This window comes from Antedon mediterranea, chromosome 3, assembly GCF_964355755.1.
Source record: "Antedon mediterranea chromosome 3, ecAntMedi1.1, whole genome shotgun sequence".
NCBI lineage: Eukaryota > Metazoa > Echinodermata > Crinoidea > Comatulida > Antedonidae > Antedon > Antedon mediterranea.
Window position 1 is genome coordinate 20,500,617 of NC_092672.1, and position 11,639 is coordinate 20,512,255.

Below are 11,639 nucleotides of genomic sequence, written 5' to 3' on the forward strand. Positions count from 1 at the left end.
CTTATTGATAGATTTGATAATAAAACAAAGGGATTGTCATTGGCAACCCTTGTCACCATGGTTAGGAAAAGACTGAATAAGTCAAATTGTTAAAGACTGTTCGTTTCATGTCCAGGATTTGAATTATTTAATTTTTATGCGGGGAAATTACTATTAGTCAATCAATGAATTCTACTACAAATAGAAATATGTTGTAAATGCAATATTGTGGGCATGCAATGCATGTGGTGGGGCGTTTACTTAAGGAAATAGTCCAAATGATGTTCTATAGGGACGTAATATTCGTGGGGGATTATTCAAAAGAGGGTGTTTAATCAAATTGTCATCCATGCACCCTACCAGGTCCCCATCTCTGAAACCTATCAGCACCACAACCACACAGGTTCAGTACATTTTCTAGTAAAAAGACCTCCAACCCAGCAAATGGGCATTTGATATGGAACACAATCTAAAATGTTTGTCACCGAAGTTGAGCTTGAGTGACAGTCGATACTGAAACACACATGGAATTTGATTTAGTGATTTGAATAAAATAAATTTAATTAATTTCAAACAATGACAATTTATTTAATTTATTTAAAAATTGATATTAAAATATAAAGCATTTTGTTCATTTAATCTGGGGATGGTAATGGGGTAAAAAATAAATAATAATTTAAGTATAAGCTAGTAAAATAGTTTGTTTAGCAGAATTGCTATCGAAGTTTACTCAATAATATAGTTCTGCTGTTACCACTATTACATTCTTGAATGATTAATTAACACCAAACATGTTGAGTGCTTTCTGCCTTTTTAGCTTACATAAATTTTGCCATTTTGGTGCTTAATATCAGGTGAATAGTGGTAAAGTTGGCACCACCTGCAGTTGATTGAATGTATCAGTTAAATGTTCTTGATTATAATTTCTAGGGCATAGACCTATAATCATTGATACAACTGAAGTATCTTAACCCTTATCTATCTTATCTAGTTTGTTAACTCTTCTCAAAATGAATTCACAAGGTTCTTCTAGATAATGTAGTGTTTTTTCGTTTGTTTTTTTGATCACTTGCCTAATTTTAGGTCTTGAAATTTAAAAATGAATATTTGGTTGAAAGAAATGAAAAAATGATGAAAATGAGAGCCTCTGTAGGCTGTACACTGTTATGTTTTAAACAGTATAGTTGTAAAACTAAATTTTCATGATAAATGGTTTATTAAATTTTATAGACTTATTATGGCTAGTTAGTATGGCAGCTATTAATTATATAAACAGTTTAGTTTTCTATTAATACTAAACATGTTGGATAATCATTTGACTAATATCAAAAAAAGTTTATTGTTTAATTTTATAAATAATCATAGTTATACTAAATAAAATACCAAAAAGTAATGAATTTATTATTTAAAGTATTTATTATTCCAATACACAACTGAAATTAGTTTTGCTTATTAATACTCTGAATCTTTTTAGTTTCTTTGTAAAAATAGTTAATTCTTGTTTATATTGTTTTAAAAGTATTTGTACTAAAAAATATTAGTTTAATATGTAGTATTTTTAATGATTTAATTAACACAGTAGGTTGTGAATCATTTTAGTTGTATGCCTAATTACTGTAATAATATCATAAATTGTCAATATTATCTAATAGTTTTAAACGTATAAGGCCATGTAAAAAAAAACAACAGTTGATCGTCCTGGTTTTCTAAAAAAAGGAAGGAAGAGGCTCTTTTTATTTTTTATTTTTCCAAGATGGCGACTCACTACCGTATTTTCTTGAATAAACATGCCGCTATGAATAAAAATCACTCCCACCCCTCGCATACACCCTTCCTGACAATTCAAATAAATATGGTAAGTACTGTAAGATGTCTAAACAAACATAAGTATACAGAACAGCAAATATTAAATTACACCTTTTTTTTATTTTATCAGGGGGTCACAATAAAAGTCCTTTTTGTACACTTTGACTTTATATCAAACTTCTGGATATTATTAGCCTACTGTGGCACAAATGCTCTAGTGTTTTTCCTTTTGGGTGTTTTGCCTGATTCCTTGCATTCACTACAAAGTGGATAATTCATGTTCTCAATTGATAAATTGTGCTCAGTTCCACAATAAAAGCACAGGGGGTCTGTGAATGTTATGTAATAAGCTGCTTCGATAGGCAGGGCACATGTCATTTTGTCATTGACAAAAACAATAGAATCGTCCTCTCCCAGGATGTCTTGAAAACAAGTTCCACATGAATACGACAGTGTGTCCAGTTCTCGTTCCAAGAGCTGCCCTTGGTCACGCTTCAGAACATGAGCTGCATAACATACTCGCCACTTGAGGCATTCTTCACACTAGAATAAAGAATGAAAAAGAGTAGGGGTAAATATATGGTAAATTCAGTTGTGTTGAAAGAATTCTGAACATGACAATAATATGATAATATGACATCCAAAGAGGGAGGGAATATCAATGCATACACACATATTTTAAACAGGACGTGGGTCATGTACCCGAACACGTCCGTAAACATCTAGCCTATATATATGGGACAGTTTCAACCCAGCCGGGTCGATTCTGTTGTGATTTTAGGTCGGTGCTGGAATGGCCTGGTAATGAAAGCTACTAGGCTTACCTTAACAGTCCCGCTTGTCCTAAATCACACAAGTATCCGCAAGCAGTAAATCCAAATATCTTGGTCAATTCCGGTTGTGTCCGTTTCTCCTTGGTTCCTGCTTCGAATAGATCGGTTCGGCCGGCGTCAAGGCCCCACGTTAACATTTGCATACCCCCTGTATGCAAATCAAGCTATCGGGGCGACGCCCTCGTTCGGTCGGAGGGGTGGTCTGTTTACCCAGCGGGCGCCGTTCACAACACTCCTCCCGTGTTTGAAAAGCGGGCACCCCGTCCTGGGTCCACCTCGGGGGTAAACCAGGTGATTTTCGTACGTGAAAAAATACCCGATACCCGTAGCTATGTAGACTGCTCCCAACGATCTCTTCAGATAGTCAATGGCCGTGGGACATGCCAGTAGCACCGTCCCCCGCTTCCGTCAGCAAACGGCACCTGGTCCCTGTCTGAGAGAGAAGAGAAAATAAACGCGAGTACCTAATTGTTAACCGAGGACTTGCAGTCCGCACATCGATATAAGTCGATGTCCAAGGCCTCAGACGGTGCAATATTCACACATGCACCATGGTACCACACCTCGCAATAGTCACATTGTATCATAAATGAGCCGGCCCAGGGCTGGCGACATAGACAATACAACGGTCCTCCTGCATCCGGATCTGTAGGTGAAGAGAGAGGAAGTAAGTTAAAATCAACCAGCCATTTAGGAAGCTGTCGATCCCGACAAGGCTTCAGCTTGTCATGATTTAAAACCACTGTCTTGTTTCTCAGCTGCACCTGAAATAAACAAGAACTAATAACCTTAGTGATAATACCAGGCCCCTTCCAGGGGGGACACAATTTCTTGCACTTCCCCCGAGGGGTAGCGTTGTCCAGAACGTAGACTTTGTCCCCACATTGGTATGGACGTTCCAGCACTCGAAGATCATAGTCCCGTTTCATCCTCTTCTGAGTCTGCTTTAGCGTATCCCTAGCGATGCCATGGGCATCACGGGTCGCTTTCACCAAATCTGCAACGTAGATAGCGGCTTCCTGCTCATCAGTGGACCGGCATTCTCCGAACATGAGATCAGCTGGTAAATTAACCTCTCGGCCCAGCATCAGCATGTTTGGAGTAAAACCAGTCAAGCGGTTCACCGTGGCGCGTAGTGCACCAGCAATCTGCGGTAGATAGACATCCCAGTCTCGTTGTCTCTTCCCAACGAAGCATCGTACAGCATCCATAAGTGTTCGATTAAATCGCTCTACTTGACCATTAGCCGACGGTCGGTAGCTTGTCGTCCGGGTCTTGTGGATCTGTAAAACTTTACATAAAGATGCAAACAATTCACTCTCAAAATTTCTCCCCTGGTCTGAGTGTAACTGAAAAGGTACACCGAATCTAGAGAAGAAGTCCCTTACTAGGGCTCTAGCGGTTACCTCCGCAACCTGAGACGGGAGCGGGCTGATCTCAACCCATTTTGTGAATTGGTCGACCATCATAAGAACGTAAATATTCCTCTGTTCAGTTTTTGGTAACGGGCCGAGGAAATCGATATGTACGCGTTCCATTGGAACGCCGGCCTGGAATTCAGTCAACCGATGTCGACCTTGCCGAGTAGCCTTCTTGCTTCTATTACAAATATTGCAAGTCTGTACATACCTCTGTATATCCCCGCCCATACCGTACCAGAAAAACTTCTCCTTCAATCGGAACTTGGTCCGGGCGACCCCTTGATGACCCGCCGACGGCAAATCATGATGTAACCTAAAAGCTACGGCGTGTAGCTCCTTGGGCAACACAAGTAGTCGTCCGGTACCCTCTGCTTGGTTGATGAACAGTATACCTGCTTCCGTGAGATGCAAGCGTTGCCTGTTCAGCCAGTAGTGTTTGGTGGCAGCGCTGGAGATAAACAGCTGATTCTCGGAGGGTTCCCCATTCCGCAACCAGTCCAGAACAGGTGCCAAGTCAGGATCACTCGTTTGATGTTGCCGTAGCTCATCCAGTGAGTAACCCCAACACTCGGCTTCCTTCGGCCGTAGCTGTACTGCAGCCACTCGTCCACCATCATCGTCCTGTAGGAAAGAAAACTGAATCGTACCGTTAGTAGCAGTCCGTGATACCTCTATACTTACTTGTCCACCGGGGTCCCAAGGAACATCGTCCCCTGGCAGAGTACCCTCCAGGTGGTCCACGGCTACCTGGTGTACGTGCACGATGGGCACAACGTCGTCCACTTCATCCTGGAACGTTGACCATCTCGCATCCGCTCGTTGACAGTACGAACAGCCCCCACAGGGAAGCCCTTCAAGCGCAGGCCGTTCGTGGCTACTGTCATGAGTTTCGGGTCGGCGAGACAGAGCATCAGCGTTGCCATGGTGTTGCCCTCGGTGGTGTTCAATCAACAGGTGGTACTGGCTCAACTCCTCGATCCACCGAGCGAGTTGCCCCTGTGGCTGCTTGAAGTTGAGGAGCCAGGTCAGGCTGTTGTGATCAGTCCGCACTCTAAAAGGTCTGCCCAGAAGGTAGTGCCTAAAATGCCTTGTCATGAACACAATTGCTAGCAACTCCTTGCGTGTAGTGCAATAGTTCCGTTGTTCATGAGTTAGACGAGCACTTGCGTATGCAATTACCTTCTCCTTACCTTCCTGCACCTGGAGCAGCTCGCCTCCTAGCGCTTGATCCGAAGCGTCGACATCCAGAATGAATTCATCAGTCCCGTTCGGCAAGGCGAGTAGAGGAGGTTTAACGAGAGCAGCTTTCAGGTCGGTGAACGCTTGTTGTTGTTCCTCATCCCAGTGAAACTTCACCTCTTTTTTAGTGAGTTCATATAGAGGTGCAGCTAAACCAGCAAAGTTCTCAATGAACTCTCTATGGTAATTAGCCAACCCCAAGAACTGCTGTACTTCTCTCAGATTGGTAGGTGTCGGCCAGTCTTGAACAGCCTTTATATCCGAATCGGACACTGCCACCGTATCCTCCCCAACGATTCGCCCTAAAAACTCAACCTGTTTCTGAAAGAAAACACACTTTTTAGGTTTAAGTTTAAAGTTGTTAACACGAAATTGCTGCAGAACCTGAGAGAGGTTGCTGAGATGATCTTCAAACGTTTTACCTAGCACGACAATATCATCGAGAAATGCCAATACCGTATCCCACGCCAATCCCCGCAGCACCAAACCCATGGCACGGGAGAAGGTTGCAGGACAATTGGTAAGACCAAATGGCATTTTCACGAATTCATACAGGCCATGCTTGGTGATAAACGCTGTCTTCTTACGGTCTTCATCCTTCATCTTAATCTGCCAGTACCCCCAAATCGCGTCCAGTTTAGAAAACCAGATATTCCCCGACAGTGTGTCAAGGCAATCACGAATCAGAGGTAATGGATACGCATCTTTAGTCGTGATGTTGTTGAGAGCTCGATAGTCAATGCAAAAGCGCACAGAACCATCGCGCTTCCGGACCAACACAGGCGGTGACGCCCATTCAGACATGGATGGTTGAATAACACCAGCCTCCAACATCTTCTTTATCTCCTTTTCCTCCTCCCCCACAAAGCGCAGAGGAGTATGGCGGAGTCGTTGCCTGATCGGTGAGGCATCTCCAGTGTCGATGCTGTGTTCAATATCACCAAAGGTGCCAATGTCGAACTGATGAGCGGCGAAGACATCCTGGTAATCAACCAATAGTTTAGTGAGCGCGTCAGCCTCTTCACCTGAGAGATTAGATCTCGAAGAGTCCAACATGCCCACTAGGTGCGCCGGCACCCCCTCGGGTTGGTTACCGTCATCGTCCGCTTGATTCGACAAAGCATCCTCGGACGGAGTCACCCCCGTCTGGAACACACTCACCCCTTCAGCTTCCCTGGCCGTACCTATCTGTCTACCCTTTTTCATAGTAAGATAGTGATCAGATGTGTTGATGACACAGATGCATGGCGCATCAGTGCGTAGATGTAAAGTTGCCGGTATCGCCACATCGTCAGTAGTTGGAACTGGCTCTATAAAGAAATCAGGCATAGATACATTGTTAGTCACAAGTTTACATTTAACATGAGCGGCTGAGTGAGGAGGAATTACTCTCCGTTTAGCCACCGTTACCTGGGCAACCCTAGGTTCCACCGGTGAATCCCCTCTTAGAGATATGGTACTGCCCCCAATTGCCAAAAGCAAATTCCCACAATCGATAACGGCTCCCTGTGGATGAAGAAAATCACCACCCAAGAGCATATCGTCATTGATGGGGGCAACATAAAAGAATTCATGGTACTCTTTGGTTCCCAATGTAAACTGTAGCGGCCCCACCTTCGACCCTGGCATAGATGTCCCCCTCCCTGCCAAAGTAAAGGACAGGGTGGACACCACAGGTGGTGCCGGATCTAGACTTTTATAAACCTTATCGGATAGTATGGTAAAATCCGCTGCAGTATCCACGACTGCGTCAATTTTGGTACCATTGACAAAAGCAGTTGCATGCAACGCATTCAATGATTTTACCCTATTGATAACAATCCGGGTTTGCGTCTCTTCAGTTTTGGTTGTCGTCGGTGTAGATGATTCAATCAGCCCTGAGCTAATTGCAGACGGCTCAATGATCGTCACAGGATCCGGTGCTACCCCCTCTGTATTTACAGGCTTGGCCATCGGGCCTAGCTTGGGGATAGTCGACGAACCATCCTCTTTCTGGCCAGCTTCCGGAACCGGGTTAGGTCGTCGGCCCTCTGACCCAACCCTTACTCGTTTAACGGATCCGGCTCATTGCCACTAACCTGACGCAAACGGCTCGCTAATCTCGGACACTCCCTGCGGAAGTGTCCCACCTCCTTACATTCAAAACAAGCCAGTTCGCCTGGTTTCAGGAAACGCATGAGCTGATCCAATTGATTCCGCATGGCGGCAATCTCCGTGTTCACGGTGTTCTCCACCCGTCCCAGATTGGTATTCAACGTCTGGAAATTACCCTCCACAGTAGCCAAACGGGCTTCTGTAGTAGGAGTATTGTTGGTGGGTGGCACCGACGTCACAGTTCGAGGAACCCAAGCTGGTGCTGGCCTTTGAAACGTTACACGGTTTCCCCTCATAGGCCTCCCTCGCACCTGCTGAATGGACACCTCATCGACAGTTTCACCCTCGGTATCGTCCTGGTCTTCTGAAGGTAGCTGAAAAGATAGTGGGGGTGCAAAAGAAGTACGGACCGTGGACCTAACATGAGGTTTCACGGTATCCTTAACCTTACTCTTACGTTTACTATATAGCCCCCTATAACTATCATATTTTTCAAACATCCTAATAGCTCTGGGAATAGTTGAACAGTGCTTGTGCATGACGTGCCTACCTACTTCTGCATCCCTGCACCCAATACAAAACCTAACTACGGCCTGCTCTTGGATCCACTCCTTGGGCAAATCCTTAAACGCCTTTCTAGTCAAGGTTAGCACTCTATCTCCCCATTCCTCTATAGTCTCTCCCTCATTTTGCGTAGCAGTCTCTAATTTAGCTTGGAGGACTGCGGGGAGCTCGTCCTCACTAAAACGTCGGTTGAAAGCTTTAATGATCTGCCTAAAGCCTAAATCAGCGTCCATTTCTATCAGATTCACATAGAACTCAGCCGCCGCCCCGTCTAAACACCAAGTAAGGACGTCCTTACTTTCACGGTTTGTGAGTTCCTGCTCCTCTATAAATGAAGCCAACCGCCGCTTAAAAAAGGACCAGTTGTCTCCCCTCCCCCTAAACGTTAGAGACCTAGGTATATCTTTTTTACGCATCCTCCTACGTTCTACAAAATCCTGCCGGCCTTCATAGTGCCTGACTCTCGGGATAGCCCTAAGACACTCCACTGCTGTCCTAGCCCCTGCACTATGTCTATCCGACTGTCTATCCGACTCTCTACTCCTGCTACTATCAGTATCAGCACCATCCCCACTAAGGTCACTATCGCTGGCCGATGGAGATCGCCGGCGAGCCCTAGTTTTAGACCTAGCGGTTTTAGATAGTCTCCTGGGGAGTCTTTCCTCCTCGTCCTCCCTAGAGCTAAAACACGAGTCTAAGGTTATCGGAGATGGCTTTTTGATGTAGCTCCTACGTTGTGTTGACCTATTCTTACTCCTATCCTGGTCAGAACGCCCAGCGAAGGTGGATGGCGTATAAGCCCCAAGCCCACCTTCGAGATAACGAGGATCACTAGCAGGTCCTGTAGTATAATACGTACCCGGTACGTCTAATAAAGGAGTAGCCTGGGGCGATGAGAGGACGTGGTATCGACCACTATGGCCCCCGTCATTTTTCCCCCGATATGCCCCTTCCATACCTACAGATTGTGAGACCTGCGACCCCTTTCTGGCCGCTCTATTTTGCTTCTCCACTAGAGGTGACACATTATCAATCATCTGGCCTACGCCTCCCCCTAAACTCGGATTCGGCTGAAAATCCAGGTAGTCCACCAACCTGGCAGTACCAGCTACTCCGTGTATCTGATTAATATTAGAGGGCGTAATGTTGCCATGGGTAGCCCGCCATTTAATTATTCTAGTTGCTCGTTTCTTCCCTACATTAGGGACTCCATGAAGATCTTGCACTGGGCAAAAGTTAACTAGAACCTTATTAGACGACATGATCTAAAAAGTGTCTCTCTTCTATTGGGTTGTTATGCTCCTAAATCTAGTTACAGTGTATGGCAGATGTTATTAAGCAAAGAGTACGATACAAATTAAAATACCGCCAGACGTAATAAAAATTACAGGCCCAACAGTAGAATAAAATATCGTCAATGCAGTAACACACACACAATATTGCAAAATGGTTGTTGGAGATGCAAATATAATAAAATATTTCACCAGCAAACCTGCAATAAGAAACAACTAGATTATTCAAAAAGACGTCAATACAGTTTAACAACACTTACCACTAAACCTTCCCCCGATGCAAAGAAAGGAGAGCGATAATGCCACTGTGAGGTTAACACAATAATACGCACAGCCAATATAATTTCTCAAGATGAAAAACCTGACTGACGGACGAAAAAGATGTTATCAATAAAAAACAATCAAATTTAAAATTAGTGGTGCCACTCAGTTCAACGGCCACGCCTAGTATCCCACCAGGTGATACGGCCTAGTAAACTGCCCACTAATCCTTCAACTATAGCAAAATAAATACAACTCCCGGTACGCATCGACTACCCCGTCGATACGCTAATCAGCAAGCATCCAAATGCCACAATACTGCGTGATTAACTTTACCGGTATGTTATACCTTCAATAAATATACCAACTTCAATAAACTAACAAATGCACCGTAAGTACAATAAGTTAATAATTTCAGCAGAGGACGAAATACCTCGCAATCAACCCGATCACGTTAAGAATGCCAGCTGGCAATCAAGGCACCCGCCTCCCCACCAAAAAAAAAGATTTCCGAGCTTTTGCTCGCAGCGCCAATGTTGTGATTTTAGGTCAGTGCTGGAATGGCCTGGTAATGAAAGCTACTAGGCTTACCTTAACAGTCCCGCTTGTCCTAAATCACACAAGTATCCGCAAGCAGTAAATCCAAATATCTTGGTCAATTTCGGTTGTGTCCGTTTCTCCTTGGTTCCTGCTTCGAATAGATCGGTTCGGCCGGCGTCAAGGCCCCACGTTAACATTTGCATACCCCCTGTATGCAAATCAAGCTATCGGGGCGACGCCCTCGTTCGGTCGGAGGGGTGGTCTGTTTACCCAGCGGGCGCCGTTCACAACAATTCGCCCCTCTATATGGATAGGCAAACTCTACACTCTCTCGCGACAATATGCTAGCCTACAGTTTTGTTACTTCTATATGAACATTTTTACCGAACAATTACTCACCTCCGTAGTTTGGTATTGGTCTCCTATCGGTCCACCTTGATCAAATTCGCCGCCTGCAAAATCAGAGAAAATGTCTGCGAGAGTACGTCGGCCGTCCACTACACCGTTCTCGCATACCAAGCAAGGGCCGGCTTCACGATTTTTGTTGCAGTCCGAATTGAAACACAAATAAAAACCATGTTGTTTATCTACTATCTAGTCTAGCAGTATCCTACTATCCTAGATCAAATTATTATGTAACAGTTGATAAAAGGACTAAAAAGTAGGCCTACCAAGGAACCAATAATTATAAATATTAATAGTGTATACTGTAACTCAAATGTATAGAATATAGCGATAGAAACAAGGTAGAACCAAAAACATGTGTTCTCCAAATCCAGTCGTTTTTTGCTTCACGGCAACATTTTTAGGGAGTAGCGAGCATATAGCGGCTGTGAAAATTCTAATTAGATCCAGACGTTTATGTAAAATATTATACCCATGATGAGTGTAATTCAAAATATTCATACATTCAACGGCAGTGATACCTCTATCATCGCTGACCTATAATCAAAGAATATGACCTCAAATTTATCGCAGTCGACGATGTGTATCGATGGCTCCCGACGGCTGTGGATCACGAAAAAAGAAAGAGCTAGGCCTAGCTTTCGACAAAGGTACAACATAAATCAATGTTTTATATACAAAATATCGAAATAAAAAATAAAATAAAAATTGATGCGGCCTGAAAAAAGCATGCGGGCGGGGACGATCAACTGTTGTTTTTTTTTATATGGCCTAAACTAAAATATAATAAATTAAGACTCTTTGTACACATTTTGTACATCATTGCTTTTTTTTTTGTACATCATTGCTTTTTTATACCGTTGCCACTGCTTTTCGTTCTTTGCAATACCCATGTTTATACTGTTATATACATTAATATCTTTCCTTTTTTAGTAGTGCCATCTATGTTTTGATATTTTCCAAAAATGTTATAGTGCATGCTATTAGTGTGGACATAACTATCATAAAACCTCTCAATATTTCATTTGTTCAAGTTGAGATGTCATACTTTAATTCATCGTTCACATCAGCAGTTGATTGAATGTAATGTTTAAATATTATCTACTCAACAAATATGTTCCATTTGTATAATGTACAGTACAGTAAGCATTAGCAAACCTTTACATTATTTTTTCTTTTTGCGCATTTAAATACCCTATAAAAGT

The 11,639-nt window shown here is 43.4% G+C and overlaps 1 pseudogene; it reads right to left on the minus strand.

Moving 5' to 3' along the window:
- Positions 1-1,645: 1,645 nt before the first annotated feature.
- On the minus strand, positions 1,646-10,989 carry LOC140043698 (uncharacterized; annotated as a pseudogene).
- Between the last annotated feature and the right edge of the window lie 650 nt (positions 10,990-11,639).